The sequence below is a fragment of the Schistocerca nitens genome, chromosome 1 (assembly GCF_023898315.1).
Source record: "Schistocerca nitens isolate TAMUIC-IGC-003100 chromosome 1, iqSchNite1.1, whole genome shotgun sequence".
Lineage (NCBI taxonomy): Eukaryota > Metazoa > Arthropoda > Insecta > Orthoptera > Acrididae > Schistocerca > Schistocerca nitens.
In genome coordinates, this window is record NC_064614.1 from 286,605,475 (window position 1) to 286,631,882 (window position 26,408).

The 26,408-nt window shown below is 42.2% G+C and overlaps 1 protein-coding gene across 1 annotated transcript in view; it reads right to left on the reverse strand.

The window, feature by feature from the left end:
• LOC126243321 (serine protease inhibitor dipetalogastin-like) overlaps positions 1-26,408 on the reverse strand; it is a 320,107-nt gene that overhangs the window by 51,424 nt on the left and 242,275 nt on the right. The gene's annotated exons all lie outside the window — the stretch shown is intronic.

The window sequence follows — 26,408 nt, forward strand, 5'->3', positions numbered from 1 at the left end:
AGATGGTTACCTACTTCTCTTAAGTCCGATAGCGCTCAGAGCCATTTGAGACTACTTCTCTTATGTCGTAGGAAAAGGCAGAAAATTCGTATCAAATGCAAAGAGCTTTAAAGACAGCAACAAGATAAATATCACCCCAAGGCAATCGCAATCCTTAAAGTAGGCTTTATGCAGATGAGACCAAAAGCGCGTGAGCCGTGTGCCGCTCACGTTGGTGCCGTTGGTAGGGTGGCATCGTCTAATGGCGATAGTGGCGTCTCGTTTTCTTCTTCTGTTTACTGGCGCCACGACGTTTGCTAGCGTTGTCTTTCCGCAAGTGGCAGCAGCAGCGTTTATCGATATCTAGTATCCGTACTATCTATGGAAGGACGTGAAGTATTTTGCGGGTCGGGTGTGTCGGTAGTTCGGTTGAGACGGAGCAGCAGAGAGGTCCGGCAGCGCTAGGATATGCCAGGTCTGCTGGCGGCACGCATGCATTGCCGGATCGGGGAGCTGTAGTTGCGAGGGCCACAATCTCGTTGTCCACTGGACCCAGGGCGATGAGTTGAGTGAACATTAATCCAGTAGAGAAACCAGCAGCAAGTGGAGCGTGTCGAGTTGGCAGAATCTATTAGCCGTCTTCTACTGCCTGTTACTAGTTCTTGAATTTTGTGTTATTATTGGTGAAGTGCAACCAGCGGTATTTTACTGCCTAGTGGCCGCTAATGCCCCAGTTACCTGCCTGGAGGTTAGCGTATTTTTGTGGGATTGTACTTTTCCTCGTCTTGCCGATAGTGTCCAGCATGATGCATAGTTCGAAAGACTCCTTCACTGCGGTGTGGATTGTGGTCTCTTTTGTCTACCTTGGTTGCAGTGGTTCCTTCTGCCTTTCGATGTTTTAAGCACCGGATTCTGAAGCTGTCTGTCACTTCGTCCTCGCTTGAATTATTCCATCGTTGTACTGGCTATCACACGTTAGGTGGATTTCGTAAGAGGATTGATCGGCGTTTAAACTGTCCCTAGTTTGAGTTGCCACCCTGTTTGGTGAGCATAACTCTTGGCTGCCTGTCTCACCGCTTATGGGAGGGAGAATACTGTTTAACGTCCCGTCGACAACGAGGTCATTAGAGACGGAGCACAAGCTCGGATTAGGGAAGGATGGGGAAGGAAATCGGCCGTGCCCTTCGTAAGGAACCATCCTGGCATTTGCCTGAAGCGATTTAGGGAAATCACGGAAAACCTAAATCAGGATGGCCGGACCCAGGATTGAACAGTCGTCCTCCCGAATGCGAGTCCATTGTGCTAACCACTGCGCCACCTCGCTCGGTACCGCTTATGCTGCTGTAGGGACTTTCCTCAGGTTGATCCTTAAAGCATTGTCTGTGGATCACTCCCTTCTTCATTTTCTTCTTTTGTCTAAATTATTCCTATTGTTTATGGCCTTCAGCCAACAAATAATTTGAATTCTTTCTTAATAAGGCCTTCAGTCGTCAATGTAACGTGTGTTACAGTCATTTTTTTTAAAATGATTGTTTTTGAAAAATTATTTCCTTAAATATTGTGTATGCGTTTACTGTGCCAGCAACGGTAACTGATTAAGCCCCGTTCACACCTTTTCCTGCTTTCCCTAAGTCCCACGTTTCAGTGCGTCTCGTTAAATCTATGTAGATGGGAACCCACCAAATGGAATCTTACATTGTTTCTCAAGAACTCATGATTCGCTGTCGAGAGCGACAAAAGACCTTTTTAAATGGGACGGAAATCGATAGATGTGGTCTATACAAGTAAGTGGTTGAAATGGCTCTGAGCACTATGGGACTCAACATCTGAGGTCATCAGTCCCCTAGACTTAGAACTACTTAAACCTAACTAACCTAAGGACATCACACACATCCATGCCCGAGGCAGGATTCGAAACTGCGACCGTAGCAGCAGCGTGGTTCCGGACTGAAGCGTCTAGAACTGCTCGGCCACAACGGCCGGCTACAAGTAACTGATTACAATTTCAGAAAAACTGGTTATTTATCATAAGACAGGCCTTTACAAATTGAACAAGTCAATAACGCGTTGGTCCATCTCAGACCCTTATGCAACCTGTTATTAGGGGTGTCATTGATTGATATCGTTGTTGGATGCCCTGAAGGATACCATCTTGCCGACTTCTGTCCGCCTGAAGCGTTAGGTCGTCCAAATCCCGAGCTAGTCAGAGGGCCCTGCGCGTAGTGCACTAAACGTTCGTAGTTGGGGAGAGATCCGTCGAACTTGTTGGCCAAGCTTAACGTTTGGCAAGCACGAAGGCAAGAAATAGGAACTCTCGCCGTGTGCGGGCAGCGTTATTTTGCTGAAGTATAAGCCCAAGATGGCTTTCCATGGAAAGCAACAAAACAAGGCGTAGGTATTCATCGACGTACCGCTGTACCATAAGGGTGCCTAGAATGACAACCAAACGGGTCCTGCTATGAAATGAAACGGCACCCTAGACCATCACTCCTACCTGACCGGCCTTATGGCGGGCGACAATGAGAGTGGTATCCCAACACCATCCGGGCATCACCAGACATGTCTTCGCTGGTCATCGTGGCTCAGTTCGAAGTGGGACTCATCACTGAAGACAATTCTGCTTCAGTCAATGAGATTCCAGGCTGAAGACGTGTGGAGGCGCCTGTGATAGCGGAGGGATACCAACAAGACTGTCGCGGGACGTACGGCCCAAAAACCAGGAGTGATCATCTGGGCTGCCATTTCATTTCATAGCAGGACCCCTTTGGCTGTCATCCACGGCACTTTTACAGCACAGCGGCACATTGAAGGTAGCCTTCGCCCCGTTTTGCTGCTTTCCGTGGCAAGCCATCCTGGGTTTATATTTGAGCAAAATAATGTCGGCCGCAAACGGACAGTTCCTACTGCTCGTCTTCGTGCTTGCCAAACATCTCCCTGAGCAGCGCGGTCGCTGCATCTCTCACCAATTGATAACGTTTGGGCATTATGGGCAGCATCCTCGAACAAACTCAGGATTTTTACTATCTACCTCACCAGTTAGACATAATTTGCCGCGATATAACTCAGGGGGACATCCAACAACTTTACGAATAAGTGCCAAGCCGAATAACTGTCTTCATAAGGGCTTTAGGAGCACCGACGCTTATTTTTAGAGTGTGTGATATATGTCACCGTCTTGGTGACGGACTGGTAGTGTGGGTAACAATCAGAAATTTTAGATGTACTTACCTCCACATCACCAAAAAACGTCCTTTGGCGACTAGAATATATGTTGAAGACACGATCCTGCCTTCAATTCTGTCATTGACGATTTTTTTACTTCTTAATAAAAGTCGACTTGTGTATCCATTTTACCCTGTAGAGCTAGCATTTTCGATTGCAAAATGTGGAATAATTTTGATTTTCAGGTATGTTGTTGATATTACCCTTCGTGTGAAATATCTAAGTTTAGACTTTATCTCCCTTGTACGTGATCAGTCATCTCGAAAAAACCGCTAAGAAAAAACTTTTTTTCACTTTTTCCTCAGTAACTCGCTTCCGTTGCATTTAGACAAAAGTATACCATTATCAGTTTTAAGGAGCGTTAAATTTCCTGCGAGTTTCATACATAACTTGTTGGAAAATTCGTAACAGCCTAAGAGATATGAGGCTGTGATTATCTGCAAAAATGTCAAAAACTCCCAAAAAGTTGAATATGTGACTGGTTTCATCATGGTAACTTTTTTGTTAGTAGAATGAGATTTTCACTGTGCAACCGAGAGTGCGCTGATATGAAACTTCCTGGCAGATTAAAACTGTGTGCCCGACCGAGACTCGAACTCGGGACCTTTGCCTTTCGCGGGCAAGTGCTCTACCATCTGAGCTACCGAAGCACGACTCACGCCCGGTCCTCACAGCTTTACTTCTGCCAGTAGTGTTGTTTTGTGCACAGTGCATAATAACCACTATTGAAGACGATTTAATTTCTTCAATATCCATGTAAAATATTTGTTATTACTCCCTACACACGCCGAGAAATGTTTCATTCACAGTTTCAGTGAAAGTGGACTAGACACTGAAAATACCATCCTCTTCAAAAATACCATCCTCTTCTTTCATATTGAATTCAACCTCTGACACATTGCCACATGATTAGCATCCGTAGTGAACACACACCAAGGAGTATCGCAGTCCTGCTTTTTTCCCACTGGATTTGTTGCCACACGTCTTTCTACATTTGCATGAAATTACGTTCAGCAATGTCTTCCGAGTTTATTCTTTATTCATTGGCACTTCCAACCCACTTGAGGGCGTCTTTTCCATATCCCAACCACGTTTGAACTTGCAGATAAGTTCTTTATGCCTGATATTCAACTGCATCCCTTGTTGAAGGTAAGCGTGTAGTAGCTTTATAAAAGCTAGGGTACCGAAACTCATCTATAGACGTTTACGAGACATCTCCATAAAGTACCACAAGGAAATATTCAGTTCCTTACGATCTTCTCTTTTTCTGCAGCTGGATCCTTGAAAACATACAATAATTTTACTGTGGGAAGCATCACTGTCAAGTGTGTTGCAAAATTTAGCTTTCCTCGGTCCAAACACAGAGGAGGTGGTATCGCAACCTCATATTGCATGGAGAAATAGAATATTTTCCACCCTATCTTTAAATTTTGCAAAAGCGCACATTGTCTGGCGCTAAAGCCGTCACCAAAATCGAAAGATCAATGTCTGCTCCAATAACAACAGAATCGTGTTCAGAAGACGCTGAAATGGCAGTTTTCACAATTAGAATAACTGCATCTTATGTTGCCTGCTTCGTGATCATTTGCCCTCACAAAAATTCCTTCTGAAGCAATGGGATGAAAAAGGATTACTTTCTTGCGTTTAAAAATAATGTATGTTTTGGCACTTGCGGAAACATGATACCATCCAACAGAACTTCTGCACGAGATTGTACCCTGGAACGACGAGCTCTTTCGATGCTTTATGTGCTCCTTTAATTTTCTTTTGTAGGGTACCTATCAAAGACTACAGCACTTAGACCATAATGTCAATGTACGTAGGTCAGAAATGTTTTGAAAATAGCAGACAAACATTAGCTCCAATTCCAGTGAACTCTGTGTTCAAGGTATCCACCACTTACTACAACAGGTTTCCTCTTTCCCATTTCTGTGTCACATGGTAAGGGCCTAAAGACAAATCAAAATGTGGACTTTCTCCCTTTCCGAATGCCTTCCTCAGAAAATTTCGACAATGGAAAGGGAGCAAATATTTTCTCACGTCATCATCAGCCTGCTTAGAGACAACCATCCTGTGGAAAAGCATGATATGATCCAGAGGTACTTTTCCTTTCTTCGTTTTTATATGGTTAGCAACAATAGCTAGACACACCAATCCACATTTATGTCAGAAATATTCTCAAAATTGCTGTTCGCAATTCTGTTCATCCCTCTAGAACTAATCTCCCAAGACAGATGGCAGTTGACATCTTCACCTCCTATCACTCCATTAGTTACAGACATCAAACTTTTAATAATTGGAAAATAACTGTGACTAGAAAACCACTGAGTTAGTTTATTAATATCACTATTACCTCTAGCTATATGGGAACGTCTCATGTCGTAATGTTGTTCAGTACCAGCCGACTGCCCGCATCTCGTGGTCGTGCGGTAGCGTTCTCGCTTCCCACGCCCGGGTTCCCGGGTTCGATTCCCGGCGGGGTCAGGGATTTTCTCTGCCTCGTGATGGCTGGGTGTTGTGTGCTGTCCTTAGGTTAGTTAGATTTAAGTAGTTCTAAGTTCTAGGGGACTTATGACCTCAGCAGTTGAGTCCCATAGTGCTCAGAGCCATTTTTGAACCAGCCGACTCAAAACTGCAGAAGTTTTCATCACAAGTGAAGCGAGTGAGAACTCTGCCCGTTATACCTCGTCCATGAGTCAGGGCACCAGAACTCTTCACTATTTTCATAAAGCTTTCCTCAGTTGTCACATCTGACCATTCTCCAGACCAAAAGTTGTCAGAGCGTCTGACCGTGAACTAGCCACCAGTTGTGAATTTTTGAAATTCTAAGCATCCATTTTATCTTCAACAGTCAATTTATCTTACACATATAGGTGAGCAGATTTGGCGTAGTAGAAGTATCCACTAGAGTGATGAAAGTAGTTAATTTCTCAGCCGTGCCAAGATGAAGCTGCTAGTTATCCATCCTTTCTGCTTGGAAAAAAATTAAAAAATAAAAAAGTTTGGGAGTGTGACCGTCCGCAAATACTGAACCCACCATGTTGCTGTGCTACCAGTTTTCTCTAGTCTTTCCAGATTTCGTTAAACGTTGCACTGACACTGCACATATGTGGGCTGTCTGGTGCTGATGAGTTAACAGATCTCTCATATTCTATGAGGTTTCGGGACTGCAGCCAGATCATATAGACTTCTTGCCACAATATTTCGGTTGGCAACCGTCCAGCTATCTTCAGATGAATGCACGCCACTGGAGGCTTCTAGTACATGGTGTTGGCTTTATAGCAAAAACTGGCGCGGAGACTCATGTGCATTGGCGGCCATCACAGGAGCGTCCTTTATCGAAATCCGTGCCCTCTGCAAATACCATTCCATGTGCGACGCGCAGGAGCACGCGTAAAGGTGAAACTACATGTCCACCCTCTGTCGAAACGTGCGCTCGTGGCGCTGAAAACAAATGTCAGGTGTCGCCAGACGTGTCATTATGAATAAAGTGTTTTCTCCCAGAAGAAATTAATGAGAGCACCGGGTCACAACCTTGTCAGGTTTAAACTTTGATGCACCGGGCTTGTGTTGTTTCTTATGGAGACAGCCTTACAAAGGAAACAGAACATCTACAGTCAACGTTCGAAGATAATGGTTCCCCTCCACATCAGATTTGTACATCGCTAAGGAGAAGAAAACATGATTACTTACAACTACAAACAGATAAGGAGCTATTTAAGTCCGTGGTCTTCTCGGTTCGATAAAGGACGATCTGGGTCTGCGGAAGGCCAGAATTCACAAAAATCCTTGTCAGTGTGGCAAAGCTTACATAGGTCAGACGATACGCACAGTGCATGAAAGGTGCGTTGAACATGAGCGCCACACTCACCTTTAGCAGCCCAAAGTCGGTCGCAGATGTCCATTTTATTACCACAGGATGCTCTATGGATTATTCTGCCACAACAGTCTTGTACCAGGCGAGATTCATTTGAGGTCCAGTAATTGAAGACTGTGTGTAAATACGTCTAGCACAAGAACTATGATCTAGAAGAGTATAAAATGGACGTTACTGCATTACAAGAAACTAGATGGCTAGGGGAAGGGATATCACGTGGGACGAAATCAGTAATCTTTTATGGAGGTTATGAAGAAAATGGTAAGCATGAACATGGAACGTGATTTGTGGTGAGTGAGCGGGTGATAGGGATAGTGAAGGCCTTCAGTGCCTTCAGAAACAGAATATCGTGTCTAACTATTAGACATAGGTATGCGATCTCACCCTTGTTAATGCATATGCACCAACAAAAGTAAGTGATGAAGAGGAGAAGAGTGAATTCTTTGAACAACTGAAAGAACAATTGAGAGCATTGGCAACAGAAATCTTAAGATTATTCTGGGAGTCTTCAATGCCAAAGCGGGTCAAGAAGAGATGTTTAGACCAACAATTGGAAAAGAGAGTTTACATGCAAAAACAAATGGAAATGGACAGCGTTTTGCGTTAAGTCATAATCTTGTGGTGAGCCCAACATCTTTCCCCCACAAACAGACCCACAAAGGCATCTGGATTTCCCCATATGGGAGCACCGTCCATCAGATAGATCTTTTGCTGATAGATGAGAGGCACAAGAAGTGTGTGATGCCTGTGAGATCGTACAGAGGGGCTGATGCGGACACAGACAACTTCCTAATCACAGCCAAATGACGGTTACAATAGTGCTACAAAATGAAAAAGAACAACATGGCCAAGAGACAATTCGATATTGAGAAGCTTAAGGATCCATAGATTTGCCAGCAATATAACATTAAAGAGGGTAACAAGATTGAAGTATTGGCATCAGACCACGCCGATGAAATAAGTGCTAACAGGCGATGGGAAGAAATAAAAACCTCTGTAACTGAAGCAGCTGAAGAAATTCTTGGAGAGGAAAAACTAACGACTAAGAAGAAATGGTTCAATGAGATTTGTGAACAAGCTGTGAATCCCAGGAAGAGAGCAAGGGCGGTGCACATGCTGGACCGACAATGTGCGGAACAACAGGAAGTGCTCAAAACCGTAAGGAGAGAAACAAATAGGATTCTGGAACCAGAAAAAAGAAAGTTCACGGACAATGTGATTAATGAAATCGAAAAGGCAAATGCAATATCAGGCAGCAGGAAAATGTTACAGATGTTGAAACATGTGAAGAATGGTCACAGAAACGAAGCTTTAGTTATTAATGATATGAATGGAAATATGCTGACAGACTGAAATAAATTCTGAATAGATGGAGAGATTATTTTGAAGAGTTATTAAATGCTGAAAATGCAGAGTGTGTCTTTCCACGTGAGACTAAAACAGAGGAGAAGCCGCAAAAATTCAAGTGACGCAACAACATGCAGAAAGAGCAACGAGGAAACTAAAGAACAGTAATGCACCAGGAGAAGACAGAATAACGGCAGAGATGTTGAAGGCAGGAGGAGAAACACTTCAGAAAGAACTATACAATCTCAGAAGAGTGGAAATCAGCCATCATTATCCCACTGCATTAAAAGAACAGTAATAGGAATTGTAACAACTACAGGAGCATCTCTCTCCTAAATGTATCTTATAAAGTTCTATCTTTAATAATACTTGAAAAACTTAACCAACTCCTCCCGAACAGGCCATGAAGGCCCAAAGGTACCGACCGGCCGCCGTGTCATCCCCAGTGCACGGACGTCACTGGATGCGGCTATGGAGGGGCATGTGGTCAGCACACCGCTGTCCCGGCCGTATGGCAGTTTCCGAGACCGGAGCCGCTACTTGTCAATCAAGTAGCTCCTCAGTTTGAATCACAAGGGCTGAGTGCACCCCGGTTGCCAACAGCGCTCGGCAGACCTGATGATCACCCATCCAAGTGCTAGCCCAACCCGACAGCGCTTAACTTCGGTGACCTGACGGGATCCGGTGTTACCACTGCGCCAAGGCTGAAAAACTTAAGCCATTTGCAAAAGATATTGTAGGAGAGTACGAGGCAGAAAGCCAGAAGGGACGATCGACCATCGATCAAATTTTCACCATGAATCAAATCTGTTAAAAGTGCTTGGAATTCAATCATCGGTTTCTGGTGACGTTCGTGGACTTCTCAAAGGCTTATTACAAAATCCACAGACTAAATATGTACAACATTCTGAGACAGCTTGGTATACCAATGAAGTTAGTAAATATGGTCAAGGTGTGTACAGCGGAGACAAAATCCAAAGTCAAATACCAAGGGGAACTGCCCAAGGAATTCCATATCAGAAAGGGTGTGAGACAAGGTGATGTTATTTCACCACTGTTATTTAATCTGGTACTAAGGAAAGAAATCCGAGAAATGGAAAAAAGAAACCAAAGGGATGAGGCTAAATGGTAGGACAGATTTATTGGGCTATGCAGACGACATCGCAGTTCTAGCAGAATCAGGGGCAAGATGGCAGAAACTCTAAAGAACATAGCGCAAAAGATAAGTAAGATCGGGTTACGGATTAATGCGGAAAAGACTGAGGTAATGGAGGTATCAAGAGAAGCCCCTAATGACATCCCTTTACAGATAGGGATATGGAAATTTGCTTACGTGGAAAATTTTAAATACCTTGGTACATGGTTCAACAGGCAAAATAATTTAAAATAGGAAATAAACCAACGTATTGTGAATGGGTCTAAAACTTATTTCAGTCTAAAGCATATAATGTCAGCCAAGAATCTGTCAATTAAGACCAAACTTAAAAACATAAAATGCCGTGATAGTGCCCGTGTTGTAAGGGACAGAAACCCTAGGCACAACAAAGAAGGATGAAGAAAACTTGTTGGTCTTCGAAAGGAAAATTGTGAGAAGGTTCTTTTGGCCTATCTAGGAAGGTAGCTCGTGGAGACGTAGAAAAAACCAAGAATAGTATGAGCTGATAAGACAACCGAACATCGTTCAAAAACGGAAAGCGCGGAGAATAGGCTTGGCGGCCACAATGCTAGGAGACCAGACACCTCTCGGGCAAAAGCCGTACTTATGGGAAGACCTGATGATACCCATCCAATCGGAAGACCCAGAAAGCGATGGGAGGATGAGCTACAGAAACACTTTTGCCAGGCGAGGTAATGGAGGTATTAAGAGAAGCCCCTAATGACATCCCTTTACAGATAGGGATCTGGGTCTGCCTTCCGCAGACCCAGATCGTCCTTTATCGAACCGAGAAGACCACGGACTTAAATAGCTCCTTATCTGTTTTTAGTTGTAAGTAATCATGTTTTTATCTCCTTAGCGCTGTACAAATCTGATGTGAAGGGGAACCATTATCTTTGAACGTCTACTGTAGATGTTCTAACTCCTTTGTAAGGCTGTCTCCGTAAGAAATAACACAAGCCCAGTGCATCAAAGTTTAAACCTGACAAGGCTTGTGACCCGGTGCTCTCTTTAATTTCTCCTGCGAGGAAACACTTTATTCATAGTGACACTTCTGGCGACACCTGACATTTGTTTTTAGCGCCACGAGCGCAGATTGTGGACATGTAGTTTCACTTTTACGTGTACCCTTGCACGTCGCTTCGCACATGGAACAGTATTTGCAGAGGGCACGGATTTCGATAGAGGACACTCCCTTGAAGGCCATCATGGCGCATTCGTCTCTGCACCAATTTTTGTTATAAAGCCGACACCATGAACCTCTGATATATACAAATCCTCCACCCCTCCTAAATTCTATAAAGTCCTCCAAATCCTTGAACGCCATGCGCTCCGCCTCGCTTTCCATATCTGTTTCCCACGAGAATCCTCTATGACCTCATCCCCTTCCCACATTTCCTCCTTTCCTTGAACGTATCCATATCCTCTACACCAACTGCCGCCTCGATCCCCTTGGTGTCTCCTTTCCTCTCCACTCCCCGCCTGTTGCCGCCCCTCTGCCGATGTGTCGCACCCTCTCTCCCACGCCCTCAACCGCCGCTCCCAAAGATAGTTCCAAAGTCTCCCTGTCCAGGATGATGCGCTTCGCCCCAGCTTCCTTCTAACTCTGACTCTCCTCTTCCCCTCCCCTCCACCCTAGGCCTCCCTCTCCTCCCCCTCCCCCTCTACTATTTCCTCCCTCCTACCGCCCTGTCTTTCTCACTTCTCGTTTCCCAGTTCTTGCGCTCCTTCCTGGGCTGCTCCCTCCCCACTCTCCCCATCTCCCACCCCTTGGTATGCTACTGGCTCTCCTACATCCACCCCTTCCTCCCCTCCTTCCTCTGCCGACCATCCTTCTCACTTTTGTCTCTCCCTCCTCTCTGACCTCCTCTCCCTTGCCAGATCCTTTCAATTTTAATCCAGTTACTTTGTCGTTTTGGTGCACGGCGTGTATGTAACGTAAGTGCAGTGTGTGTTTAGTGTCATCGTCCTGTGTTCCCTCATTACTGTGAACGCAATTTTTTAATTGTGTTTTCCATTCCACCAGTGTTCATCGAGTGTAATTTTAATTATATGTGGATTTTAAGTAAACTTGCCTCTTGAAACTACACCTTTATTGTATATTTTACTTCCCATTGTTTCCCTTTCTCATGTGTAAACTTCATCTTTTATCCCAGTCTTTTATGTCTGTAACGTCTTATTTTATACAGTCACTTGGCCGAGGAGGGGGGAATTGTGCCGCTACCAGCCCACCCCTGCCCACAAGGGACAGGGACATTACATAACAACAAAGGATAAAAACCAGTAGTCACCAGTGGCGGACACTCACCTGAAGATGGCTGGATGGTTTCCAGTCGAAATATTGTAACAAGAGGACAACATGATCCGACTGCAGTCCCGAAACCTCATAGAATATTCCGTAAGCTGGTAAAGCTTCAAGAATCACACACATCAATCACTATCGTAAATAATGTTTAACAAACCAGCACATCCATCAGGAGTAATTTGAATAGCATCGATGTTAAGCTGGATAAAGCACAGTGAAATAAAACATGAGCTCTCACAGCTCGAGCATAAGCATGACCAGACATCATCAGCCCGCTCCCAGCCATAATGTAGTCTACTGCTCCCACAAATGACATTATTGTGTGAAACTCTCGGAGACGAACAATGATAGTAGTCCTTATTGGTTCTTCACAACTACATACAGTGTCAAGTGCATTTAAATACAAGGGTTGCTCAAAGGTTATAAAACAATTTTTCTGTTCAAGAGACATAGATTTTTCGACAGCTTGAAGAAGAGATGATAAAACTGTATCATAATTAATTGGCGGGGAATTTATGAGTGGCATAAAAACAATTTTTGAAGTAGCATATTACTGATCAGCCTTGACATCTTCCATGAAGACATTCAACTCGGGAAATGAGAAGCAATATGACCAATTTCAGTAAAAATACATGAAATCACAGGTTGAAAGCACAGTTTTGCCAGATAATGGATGCGATTGCTCAGTGTCCTCGGAAGCTTTTGTTTCCAATCTATTGTTCTATCTCTTTTACTCGCATCTCAACAGGATTAATTTGCCATAATAATTATTCATACGAACATTTTGTAACACGTTGAATATTTCGGCCTAGTACCACAGAGGTGCTTGAAGTAACAGTTATGATCCCTCCCAATGCATGAAATGTACCTTCTCCATTCAGTGTGTTAATGTTGAAGCCAGTGTTATCAAATGTAAACTGACAAAATGCACGTATCTGGTGAAGCACAGCAGATAGCTAAAATTTAGAAACAACATCGTAACTGGCAGAAAATCCCAGAGATGATAATATAGACACATAAAAAAAGTTTTGCATCACCCCATTTCCCAGAGCTCCTGAAGATAGACGTTGACTGTGGATGTTGTATCACAGACACAGTCCCTTTGACTGTTCAGAGATGTCACTGAACCTGTCCAAAGATGTAAACAACCATGCATGAGCAACGCCTATTAGACGGAGGTGATCCGACAGCTAATCAGTTCCAGTCATTCTACCAGGAAGGAGGTACACGGCTCGTGTTGCCTGTAGTTCAACCATGCCTAGACGTTCAATACCGCGGTTCGATCGCGTCCACATTGTTACTTTGTGCCAGGAAGGGCTCTCAACAACGAAAGTGTCCAGGCGTCTCGGAGTGAGCCAATGCGGTGTTGTTCGGACGTGGAGGAGATACAGAGAGGCAGGAACTGTCGATGACATGCCTCGCTCAGGACGCCCAAGGGCTACTACTGCATTGGATGAACGCTACCTACGGATTATGGCCGGAGGAACCCTGACAGCAACGCCACCATGTTGAATAATGCTTTTCGTGCAGCCACAGGTCGTCATGTTACGACTCAAATTGTGCACGATAGGGTGCGTGATGCGCAATTTCACTCCAGACGACCATGGCGAAGTTCATCTTTGCAACCATGACACCGTGCAATCGTCAGGCAGACCGGTCAGGCTGAACGCCTTAGGCACACTGTCCAGCGAGTGTAGCAAGGTGGAGGTAACTTGCTGTTTTGGGGTGGAATTATTTGGGCCTGACTTAGGCTCCTGGGGTCATGGAAGGCGTCGTAAGAGCTGTACGATACGTGAATGCCATCGTCGGACCGATAGTGCGACCTTATCGTAAGAGCTGTACGATACGTGAATGCCATCGTCGGACCGATAGTGCGACCTTATCGACAGCATATTGGCAATGTGTGGTTTTCATGAGGAACAAAAAGGGCGGAAGTGATGTATATGTTGATCTCTATTCCAATTTTCTGTACAGGTACCCGAACTCGCGGAACTGAGGTGATGCAAAACTTTTTTTTGATGAGTGTGGTTCAGTTCACATTAGGTTCTGTTGAGTCAAAGTTTAGCATACGCGTTTAAATTGAATAACACTTTGTGGGGACACAGTTTCTGGTACATAGACTTTTACAGAGTGAGAGGTAAAATTTGGCTAAATTCAATAAAGAAACAAAATATAGTGCGGGAGTTACACTTGATTCATCTGGGCTCTCAGTTGCTCAACAGTTTTTCGGCTTTCCACCCGTACACATCTCCGCAGCTGTCATTCCCCCTTGTCATCTATGACTCGCCATGCACTGAAGTTAGCTTGGCGCCGGTTTTTCATAGCACCAAGCTGCCTTACGCGGTACACCGCAACTACTCGGTGTCCAAATGTTTTACAGGCTTTGCCGCTTCGGAAATGCTTCCATCATTGGCTCGAAAGCCAAAGATGTCCTTTTGGACGTCAGGTAAGTCGCTCCATCTCCAGATTACAACGACTGCGTTGTTTTCCTTGTGCCCTGACACGCTTTATGCGGTATACCCTCCACTGTTAGTGCCGACACCTGCCGTCTGTGAGTAGTTACTGATATTGTATGCCTCAGACGAAATATTATTATTTCCAGAGGTGATGCGCATTTTCTATTTGTCACCATAGAATTCATTTTATTTCATCTTTACCCCCATCATCCAGAAAAAGTTCTCAGTGAGCAGGTGGAACTGAAAAATAAGAGTTACTTAATCAATTTCATTGACTGTTTTACATGTTTGAATAGACCTCTTTAGGCTATTGTAATATAACATTCCACAATAATGGGACCATTTTTTATTTCAACTGTACCCCCCACCCATCCTCCCTCCCCATCCCTTGCTCTTACCCATCTTCTTGTTTTTTAGTCCACAGGGATCTTTTACATAAATGTTTTGCTTTGACTTATGAGTCGTACTTAAGGGCTATGCCTTATGAATAATATCTGTTTTTTTACGATTATTAATTTTTCATGATACTAAATGGAGTGAATAATGTATGAGTTAGTTTATACATAATGCATGCATCCACTGTCATTTATTACATTTCTATTATAACTTTTAATCACTGCAGACCAAAAATTGTGTTTGTTTAATCCACAGGTATTAATCCTTAGCCACTCTTTCTCATCAACCCTTCCACATCGTCCCTTAATTTCATTTTCACTTCTTTACACCTTACTTTTCTTCAACCAGTTTCCAGACTGATGTAGTATTAATACTGTTCTGTTTATAACTGACGTTTCTATTTTGGTCAGTATTCATGATTGAATATAAATCTTGTCATCAGTGGATTTGGCTTTCTGGTCAGTAACCCTGATATATACATATCTGTGATATTATATGATAATTTCTCTGTATTTTGATTTTATAATTGAGTACTCTTTTCCTTTATTGATTTTTATTTGTCATTCTTGATTTTGTCTTATGACTAAGTACTAATGAAATATTTTCTTAAAATAATGTGTTAAAGTGTATGGTTATACCACGTTTTTTAATTAATTTTAGTCTGTATGACAAATGAAATTTTAATTTCATTTTATGATTGTGTAGTCATTTAGACGAAATGTTTTTCTAATCATTGTGTTAACTTTTAGATGTATACCATGTTTCTTCCTAAAAATGTTTGATTAGTCTTTAGATTTTTTGCATCTATATCTTCTACATTCATTTTGTATTTTCCTTCACTCCTAAAAATTATATTTTCATCTTATTATTTTAATTTAATGTGTATTTTCATCTGACATTGCTTGACTGACTTTAATTTCATGGACTGGTCATTAAATTGTATTTCACATGCTTACATTTTCTGAAAGGATTGTAAAATATTTTATATTCTTACATTCAATAATCATGCTTATCTATTATTTTACGTTTTATTTTATTGGTGTTTTGTGCAATTTCAATCATTGTGGAACTGCTGATACTTCAATTTGAAATTTGAATGTCACATAATTATTTAATCGCAACTTCTTTGGATGTGGTCAACACTGTCATCTTTGACCAGAAATTCTTTGACTTGTATTACTGTACATCTGTTGCTGTACTTGTGTCAGTGTGCTGTCATATAGTTAAAATTTTCGATTTTATATTAGCTTGGCAATTATGGTTTGCTGTGACAACTTATTTTCAAAGTATGTATGACATGTGATACATCTATGACCATTTTTGTGAGTATTTTGATCGATTTTACACTTCTTCTGTTTTTCTTATTTCGTTTGACATAGCCACATTGTCCACTATTGTATGTTGTACAGCTGCCACTCATGATAGTCCCAAACCAGAACCGGTAGCAAAATAAAATAACACTATTACAGGCAGAATAGTGCTATGCATTTTTTAAAATATTTCATAGAGACGTAAGAAGGTAAGCTTTTCGTAACTACAGGTATATTTGTGTTAATGGTCAGATGTGAGAGTGCCGGCCGCGGTGGCCGTGCGGTTCTGGCGCTGCAGTCCGGAACCGCGGGACTGCTACGGTCGCAGGTTCGAATCCTGCCTCGGGCATGGGTGTGTGTGATGTCCTTAGGTTAGTTAAGTTTAAGTAGTTCTAACTTCTAGGGGACTTATGACCTAAGATGTTGAGTCCCATAGTGCTCAGAGCCATTTGAACCATTTTTTTTCGGATTTGAGAAAAATTTAATCCTTCAATACTTGAGGAAGTATCCACGAATGAGCAGCACAGTGAACAAAATTTGTAGCCAGTCGATACCTAGGAGACAAGCTCTCTCCTGGGAGCATTTCTGCCTGTTAATATAAGGGCGCCACCTAAGCAAATTGGTGGCTGCTGTGCATGACCACACACACAGTGGATGACTATACCATCCTGGTGTTACAGAGGAATACACCCCCAGGACTCACAATGTAATCACTCGTCCAAGTAGGATAATGAACTATCTGCTATAGTGCCGACGATACTCGCCACAGAGATATGGTGTGCCGAGGTGAGCAATCCCCAGTCACACACAGGTATGATTCAGCGTAAGAAACTATTATCCCGAGACTGTATGGAAATCACATCCGTGTACTGTTCCACTGTCCCGACGGTCAACAAGGTCCACGTCATCACGAAGTCCAACAACAGTCCACTAGAAGTCATTGGTAAAGTCCGTTACCAGATTGGGAGTCGTTTCTTGTCGTAAGTACGCTCCAAAGACTCATTCCCGTGTACGTGTCCATGCTCGAAATCTAATCTCAAGCGTTGGATCAGAGCAAATTACCCTCTCTCTCTCTGTAAACGAATTTTATTTAATGGTTACTATTTTGAACGAAAAGACTAGTGAGTCACCCATTACCTTTTTCTGCTTCTCAGACTCGTTTCCCATTTAGTTTATATGATTTGTGTTAATAATACAGAGATAACAGTTTCCTTTGTCTGCTTCACAGACTTTTTTCCATTTATTTTAGGCGATCTGTGTTAATGATACATGTTCCTTAAAGACTAGTGAAACAAGACTCCTCCGCCTGCGTCGTACATGCATATATTATTTTCAATTTTCTGGTGTGAATAATTACGTACGTTTGCTGATTATTAGAGAGACAACAATCACCTTGGCTGCTTCGTTGTTTCTGATGTGAATAATTCATTATGTATCACAATTATTAGAGAAACAACAATCTTCTCTGACTACTTCATAGAGGTACTTTTCTACTGTCAATCATTCTGTATGGGTTTTGATTAACTGGTCCATATTGGATTTTTTGCAGAAACTGAAACAGAGGGAATTTATAGATTTCAATGCGCTGAACACGAATATCATAATAAAAATTGTCTTATAGCTCAAGCTTGCGAATAAATTATTCACTTAACATTTCATATAGTGGCATATCTCACTAGGGGTAAGATAGATATTACCTACAGGAAAATTGAAGAGACCTTTGGAGAAAAGAGAACCTCTTTTATGAATATCAAGAGCTCAGATGGAAACCCAGTTCTAAGGAAAGAAGGGAAAGCAGAAAGGTGGAAGGAGTACATAGAGGGTATATACAAGGGCGGTGTACTTGAGGACAATGTTATGGAAATGGAAGAGGATGTAGACGAAGATGAAATGGGAGATATGATACTGCGTGAAGAGTCTGACACAGCACTGAAAGATCTAAGTCGAAACAAGGCCCCAGGAGAAGACAACATTCCATTAGAACTACTGACAGCCTTGGGAGAGCCAGCTCTGACAAAACTCTACCATCTAGTGAGCAAGATGTATGAGACAGGCGAAATAACCCCAGACTTCAAGAACAATATAGTAATTCCAATCCCAAAGAAAGAAGGTGTTGACAGAAGTGAAAATTACCGAACTATCAGTTTAATAAGCCACGGCTGCAAAATACTAACACGAATTCTTTACAGACGAATGTAAATACTGGTAGAAGCCGATCTCAGGGAAAATCAGTTTGGTTCCTGTAGAAACATTGGAACACGTGAGGCAATACTGACTCTACGACTTATCTTAGAAAATAGATTAAAGAAAGGCAAACCTATGTTTCTAGTATTTGTAGATTTAGAGAAAGCTTTTGACAATGTTGGCTGGAATACTCTCTGTCAAATTCTGAAGGTGGCAGGGGAAAATACAGGGAGCGAAAGGCTAATTAAAATTTGAACAGAAGCCAGATGGCGGATATAAGAGTCGAGGGACATGAGAGGGAAGCAGTGGTTGGGAAGGGAGTGAGTCAGGGTTGTAGCCTATCCCCGTTGTTGTTGTGCAAGCAGCAAATGAAACAAAAGAAAAATTTGGAGTAGGTATTAAAACCCATGGAAAAGATATAAAAACTTTGAAGTTCGCCGATGACATTGTGATTATGTCAGAGACAGCAAAGGACTTGGAAGAGCAGTTGAACTGAATTGACAGTGTCTTGAAAGGAGGATATAAGATTAAGTCTTGCTATTTGGGGAGAAAAATAGCTGATGATGGCCGAAGTAAAGAGGATATAAAATGTAGACTGGCAATGGCAAGGAAAGCGTTCCTGAAGAAGCGAAATTTGTTAACATCGAGTACTGATTTAAGTGTTAGGAAGTCGTTTCTGAAAGTATTTGTGTAGAGTGTAGTCATGTATGGAAGTGAAACATGGACGATAAATGGTTTGGACAAGAAGAGAATAGGAGCTTTCGAAATGTGGTGCTACAGAAGAATGCTGAAGATTAGATGGTTCGATCACATAACTAATGAGGACGTATTATTTCCTGACCGATTAAAGTACTCGGTAGTGAAGCCACTTTATAAAAAGGGAGACAATTTTAGAACTATTTCTATGCCATCGGTGTTTGCTAAAGTTATCGAGAAGGTTGTATATACAAGGTTACTGGAGCATTTAAATTCACATAATTTGCTGTCAAATGTACAGTTTGGTTTTAGAAATGGTTTAACAACTGAAAATGCTATATTCTCTTTTCTCTGAGAGATTTTGGACGGATTAAATAAAAGGTTGCGAACACTAGGTGTTTTCTTTGATTTAAAGAAGGTTTTTGACTGTGTTGACCACAAAATATTACTGCAGAAGTTGGACCATTATGGAGTAAGGGGAGTAGCTTACAATTGGTTCGCCTCTTACTTTAAGAACAGAAAGCAGAAGGTAATTCTCCGCAGTATTGAGAGTGGTAGTGATGTTCAGTCCCAATGGGGCACTGTTAAGTTGGGTGTTCCCCAAGGGTCGGTGCTGGGGCCACTGCTGTTTCTTATTTATATAAATGATATGCCTTCTAGTATTACAGGTGATTCAAAAGTATTTCTGTTTGCAGATGACACCAGCTTGATAGTGATGGATCTTGAGTGTAATATTGAAACAGTAACAAATAATGTAGTTCATGAAATACGTTCGTGGCTTGTGGAAAATAATTTGATGCTAAATCACAGTAAGACTCAGTTTTTTACAGTTTCTAACTCACAATTCAACAAGAAACGATATTTTGATCAGACAGAATGGGCATATTATAAGCGAGACGGAACAGTTCAAGTTCCCAGGCGTTCGGATAGATAGTAAGCTGTTGTGGAAAGCCCATGTCCAGGATCTTGTTCAGAAACTAAATGCTGCTTTATTTACCATTAGAGCAGTATCTGAAATAAGTGACACTTCAACACTAAAAGTAGTCTACTTCGCATATTTTCATACGCTTATGTCGTATGGTATTATTTTCTGGGGTAATTCTTCTGATTCAAAAAGGGTATTTTTGGCTCAAAAACGGGCTGTTCGAGCTATATGTGGAGTACGTTCGAGAACCTCTTGTCGACCCCTATTCAATAGTCTGGGAATTCTGACATTGCCCTCACAGTATATATTTTCTTTAATGTCGTTTGTTGTTAGCAATATTAGCCTATTCCCAAGAGTTAGCAGCTTTCACTCAGTTAATACTAGGCAGAAATCAAATCTGCATGTGGAATGCACTTCCTTGACTCTTGTGCAGAAACGAGTGCAGTATTCTGCTGCACCCATTTTCAATAAGCTACCACAAGAACTCAAAAATCTTAGCAGTAGCCCAAACACTTTTAAGTCTAAACTGAAGAGTTTCCTTATGGCTCACTCCTTCTATTCTGTCGAGGAGTTCCTGGAAGGGCTAAAAAGTTAAGCAAATTCCAGTGTTACATTGTTGATTTTCTTCATTTAAACTTACGACTTGTCACCTGAATATGTTTCTTATATTTCATTTTATCTGTTTCTACTATCATGTTATAATTTCATGTATTGACTCGTTCCATGACCATGGAGACTTCTCCTTAATTTGGTCCCACGGAACAATAAATAAATTGGGGAGAAGAGAAATTTGTGGCACAACTTGACTAGAAGAAGGGATCGGTTGGTAGGACATGTTCTGAGGCATCAAGGGATCACCAGTTTAGTACTGGAGGGCAGCGTGGAGGGTAAAAATCGTAGAGGGAGACCAAGAGATGAATACACTAAGCAGATTCAGAAGGATGTAGGTTGAAGTAGGTACTGGGAGATGAAGAAGCTTGCACAGGATAGAGTAGCATGGAGAGCTGCTTCAAACCAGTCTCTGGACTGAAGACCACAACAACGTATATTGCTACAGCTAGCAGTAGAGTGTATACATTAATAGAAATTACGTAGTTTATTTGCACTGTTTCTCTGCGTTCATCTCGTGGGTGGAGCATCATTCTGTAGAATATAAGCAGGAATCAGCCAACAAAGCAGTACTCTACAGTACTGTATACCACTGTTTCATGAGAGAAATGTCATGCTGCCCATCACTGAGTGCATCACAGCTCTGGGAACACATCGCGGTAGGAGTAAAGGTGGTGCATCTTCAGGGTCATGTTGCAGCATATGACACTGAAAGCATGAAACAGTACTTCCACAAAGTGCCTGTAATTTTCGGTTCTGGTGTTTCGCAAGACAAATCTAGTTACGTTACGAAACCATCGCTATGCAAGCAGCTGATCAGGGCTTGGAGGAGACTTAAAGTATGTGTTCCCCAGACAGCTGGCGTATTTGTGGACCAATAAATATTTCCTTTGTGTCTTCTCTGAGCTGAAATGTGGAAACTCTTACGCAGTTACTGAAATGCTGCTTCATTCGTGTGCACAGCCTTAGCCAAGTGCTGTCATGAGTCGCAAGTTAATGTGCAGTGGTTGAGAGAATAAAAAATGGCTCAAATGGCTCTGACCACTATGGGACTTAAGATCTGAGATTATCAGTCCCCTAGAACTTAGAACTACTTAAATCTAACTAACCTAAGGACATTACACACATCCATGCCCGAGACAAGATTCAAACCTACGACCGTAGTGGTCGAGCGGTTCCAGACTGAAGCGCCTAGAACTGCTCGGCCGCAGGGGCCGGCGGTTGAGAGAATAGATTCTTTTGATTCGTTAGAGGTTCTTCGGCAATATTTTTTGTTCTAGAGACTAAAGCTGTAAGCGAAGACGATTCGCTCCGTGTGTTTTGCTTTACGCAACTGTGCCGCTTACTCAAGTAGGAGCAATATTTACAAGGGGGGCCACGAGGTTGGGAACACGGATTTGCTTTAAACTTTGTACAGCTTTAGTAGGCCATTAAAACAATATAATGTGCAAGTAGTAAGGTGCACTACACTGGCCGTTTAGAGAAGTTTTACTCGTCTGTTATGTAACTTTTGTATCTGTGCGTAGGTGCCGGACATCACAGTTCGTGGTGCTCAAGTGTAGCATCTGAGCTTCGTAAGACGAACGTGTAAGAGGCGACTGTTCGACTCCCGCTAAAACATTCATTTTTGTAGTTCAAGTGCAATTTCTGTGATATTCAAAAAATTTGCAGTTACGCTATTCGTTCTTGTTACATTATCAACGTCTCATCGCTACGAAGATTAACTGCCATATGGGGCCTGCCTCTGTGTCTGTATAGCTCAAAGCGTCAATGTGCGCAGTAGTTACTGGTACCTTAGCAGATTGCGGGTATAAGAATTTCGCAAATCACGACAGGCATATATTTTCAGGTAAACTACATGTGTTTTTTCATTAACCTGTCGACAGCTATGAATATGTTTGTTCTAATAATTAATTTCATTAAAAATAGTGAGTAGTCAAACAACATGAAATTCACTAAAACTTCATACAAATATATGTGGCTTTTTTAATTATATTACCTCTCAAATGCCATATAAATTAAATAGTATGACCAATGATGAAAGAAATAAAGATTGAAAGTTAAGTTTCCGTGGGAGTCGAACCGTCGCCTCATACACCTTCTTGTGAAGCTCGAACTATAACCATTTGACTGCCCTAAATTTAAACATCGAGTATCTACGCACAAATACATCCATTTCATAAAAAATTAAAATAAACTCCTTCCGAACAGGCCATGAAGGCCCAAAGGTACTGAACGGCCGCTATGTCATCCTCAACCCACAGGCGTCACTGGATGTGGACATGGAGGGGCGTGTAGTCACCACAACGCTCTCCCGGTCGTAAGTCAGTTTCAGAGACCGGATCCGCCACTTCTCAATCAAGTAACTCCTCAGTTTGCCTCACAAGGGCTGAGTGCACCCCGCTTGCCAACAGCCCTGGGCAGACCGGATGGTCACCCATCCAAGTGCTAGCCCAGCCCGACAGCGCTTAACTTCGGTGCTCTGACGGGAACCGCTGTTACCACTGCGCCACTGCGGCAAGGCCGTTGGCCATCCGTTACATAATAGACTTTTAAAACTTCTCTTGCGATTTTCTCTGAATTGCCTGAGTAGTACATCTTATTATTTGAACATTATGTTGCTTTAATGGCCTACTAAAACTGTACAGTGTTTGCAGTAAATCTGTGATCCCAACGTCATGGCCTCCCCTTGTTAGTGCAATCCCCTAGTAAATCAACAGCATCACAATGCCTTTGATATCTCCACATACCAGACATTCACACTTGTTGTAATTAACATTGTTTACAACGGATTTCTATATGATATAACTTTCTTTAGCCAAGGCAGCATATGCGACAGAGATGGATGGCGTTTCATCACTTTTCTGTGACATTAGTGCGTCAGGCTTATCATTCAGGCGTGATACAGAATCTCCACTTGTATAGTATGTATGTAAATATTCAGATCTTCCAACAAATCGTCATTGTCACTGCAGAGTGTAATGTTGCCTTCAGTGCTAAAATGACACTCAAGTTTCTTCTGACGCATCGTAAACATAGACACACGTAGTACCTCAGTGAGGTGATCCCATTGCTGCTGACGTGAGACCAAAAGTTCGGCTTTATTCTTTGGAAGATCAAAATCCCTAACCAGATCGCTGAGTTCATACTGTGTAACTTTGTGTGGCTTTCCAGATGACAATGTTCGTGTAAATGTAGGATCTGTCACTGGTGGATGATTACACGTGAATCATGATGTGAAGCAGGGCCGCCAAACTGTACTGTAAATGTCCATCTCACTCAGTTACGGCAGAGGAACACTCCTCAAAATGCCTCTGCTCTTATAATGTCCCACAACTTTGACTGTAAACCGTAAAGACCTTATTTGCTTGTAATTATGAGCTATAAAACAATATTAACCTTGATACTCATGTTCACAACATCTAAATTTACAGGGTGTTACAAAAAGGTACGGCCAAACTTTCAGGAAACATTCCTCACACACAAATAAAGAAAATATGTTATGTGGACATGTGTCCGGAAACGCTTAATTTCCATGTTAGAGCTCATTTTAGTTTCGTCCACATGCGCTCAATGGAGCACGTTATCATGATTTCATACGGGATACTCTACCTGTGCTGCTAGAACATGTGCCTTTACAAGTACGACACAACATGTGGTTCATGCGCGATGGAGCTCCTGCACATTTCAGTCGAAGTGTTCGTACGCTTCTCAACAACAGATTCGGTGACCGATGGATTGGTAGAGGCGGACCAATTCCATGGCCTCCACGCTCTCCTGACCTCGACTTTCATTTATGGGGGCATTTGAAAGCTCTTGTCTACGCAACCCCGGTACCAAATGTAGAGACTCTTCGTGCTCGTATTGTGGACGGCTGTGATACAATACGCCGTTCTCCAGGGCTGCATCAGCGCATCAGGATGTGACGGAGGGTGGATGCATGTATCCTCGCTAACGGAGGACATTTAGAACATTTCCTGTAACAAAGTCTTAGAAGTCACGCTGGTACGTTCTGTTGCTGTGTGTTTCCATTCCATGATTAATGTGATTTGTGTAGAAGTAATAAAATGAGCTTTAACATGGAAAGCAAGCGTTTCCGGACACATGTCCACATAACATATTTTCTTTCTTTGTGTGTGAGGAATGTTTCCTGAAAGTTTGGCCGTACCTTTTTGTAACACCCTGTATAAAGTACAGCTGATTTCGTTTCTGTAAACGATAAAAAGTGAAAAATTCTGGATCAGTGTTGTTAGTGAGTAACAGTCTCCCCTGCCTCAAACATATTATTTTTTAAATCCAATTGTCAATAATCAGCCCGCCCCCTTAACTTGTAGTCAACGAGGATGACTGCCACTCGTAAGACCCGGGTTCGATTTCTGGTACAGCCAGGGGTTTTTCCTTGGTAGAAGAATTGGAATGGGTCCATTCAGCCTCGTGATACAAGCTGAGAAGCTACTTAAATGAGAATTTGCGGCTCCAAGATCTAGAAAGCCGACAACAACCAGGAAAGCCGTGTGCTTACCCCGCGACCCTCCATACCGCATCCAAGCGGCACCATATGGCGGAGGATGACACGCCGGCCGGTCGGTAACGCGTGGTGCTCTGGTCCTGACTGTGGAGTTACTGTCAATAATCATTAGCGAGATGCTATGGTATTCAATGTCTGCATCACAAATTCTGGTATGTTAAATTTTATTTATTATGACGACTCGATGTATTTTTGATTAACAATGAGGCACATGGCCTCTCTTCTGTCTGATTAACAGATTTGAAGATGGCAAAGCCTTTGGAAGTAATTTTAATCATGTTTGTAACTGCCTATGTTGGAAATCTCAAACAACTTCAGGAATGTCCTGCGCTATGGGATCAGCGGAAAACATTCCGGGCAATCATTCCACACGAGAGGGAGAGCGACGAGTTATCTGGTGTTACGTCATTTTCATGCCGTGCATTCATGCGTTGTTTCATAACCAGTTTTCTGTATTCACTGTTCTCGAACGTACTACGCTCGCTTTAACTACATTTAAATCTGAGAGAGAAGTAATTGCCTTCATGAGGGATAAAATTTTGGTTTTAGATGAAATTTTCAACTATCCAAGTAAGTTCGTCTCGCTATGGAATTTCTACAGCAGTGCTTGCGGAGAATGACACTAGCTCCGATCTTTTCCATTTATTAGGTGTTCTTGGATACACAGTGCAAAAGTATTTCCATCGCACGAATCACATCTGCTCAAGTGTAGCTCAAACACAAGTGTGTAGTAACTGCTTGACGTATTATGTTTTGAGCGTGTTGGTTTAACTCTAGTTAAAGACACCTTTAATTTTTCTGTTGCGCTATGTGAATGTTACTGCCGTTACAAATTTAAAACTAAGCCGATCAGATTCCGTTTATTAACAAACGGATCAGATTTCATGCAAAGGGACAATGTTTTTGGGCATTAAAAACAAGCGTTATAGTCTCTTATGGACTCGGGGTTAAAGTGTAAATTAGTGCAAGTCTTTCAAGCGGTATAAATACTTAACCACAAGAAACTCTTCTCTCATACTTAAGGAATTTTATCGTTCCAATTAACCCTCGCAAAGACGTTATTTGATTAAGACCTGATCACTTAAAACTTTTAATGTCTCTTTCAGCTGCTCTTAAATCTCTTCTTATGCACAGTCGCCTCCTACAGCAGCGTTAACGTGTTAGACCTGCCGAAAAATAGTCTCCTCTGCAGGAAAGTACTCGCTAAATATAAAATGCAACGTTCTCTGTCACTCCAGCCTCTCTCTCTTCACTACGTCAAAGTGCACTCTACAATCCTTATGACTGTCTTAATCCAAATATATATTTCCTTCAATGAGCTCTAATAAAATCATCCCACTTGAAAGTCACACTCGTCAGTAGCCTTCGTGTTTATTGTTTTAAATACTAACACACATCATGTAAGTAAGGAGTTGTAT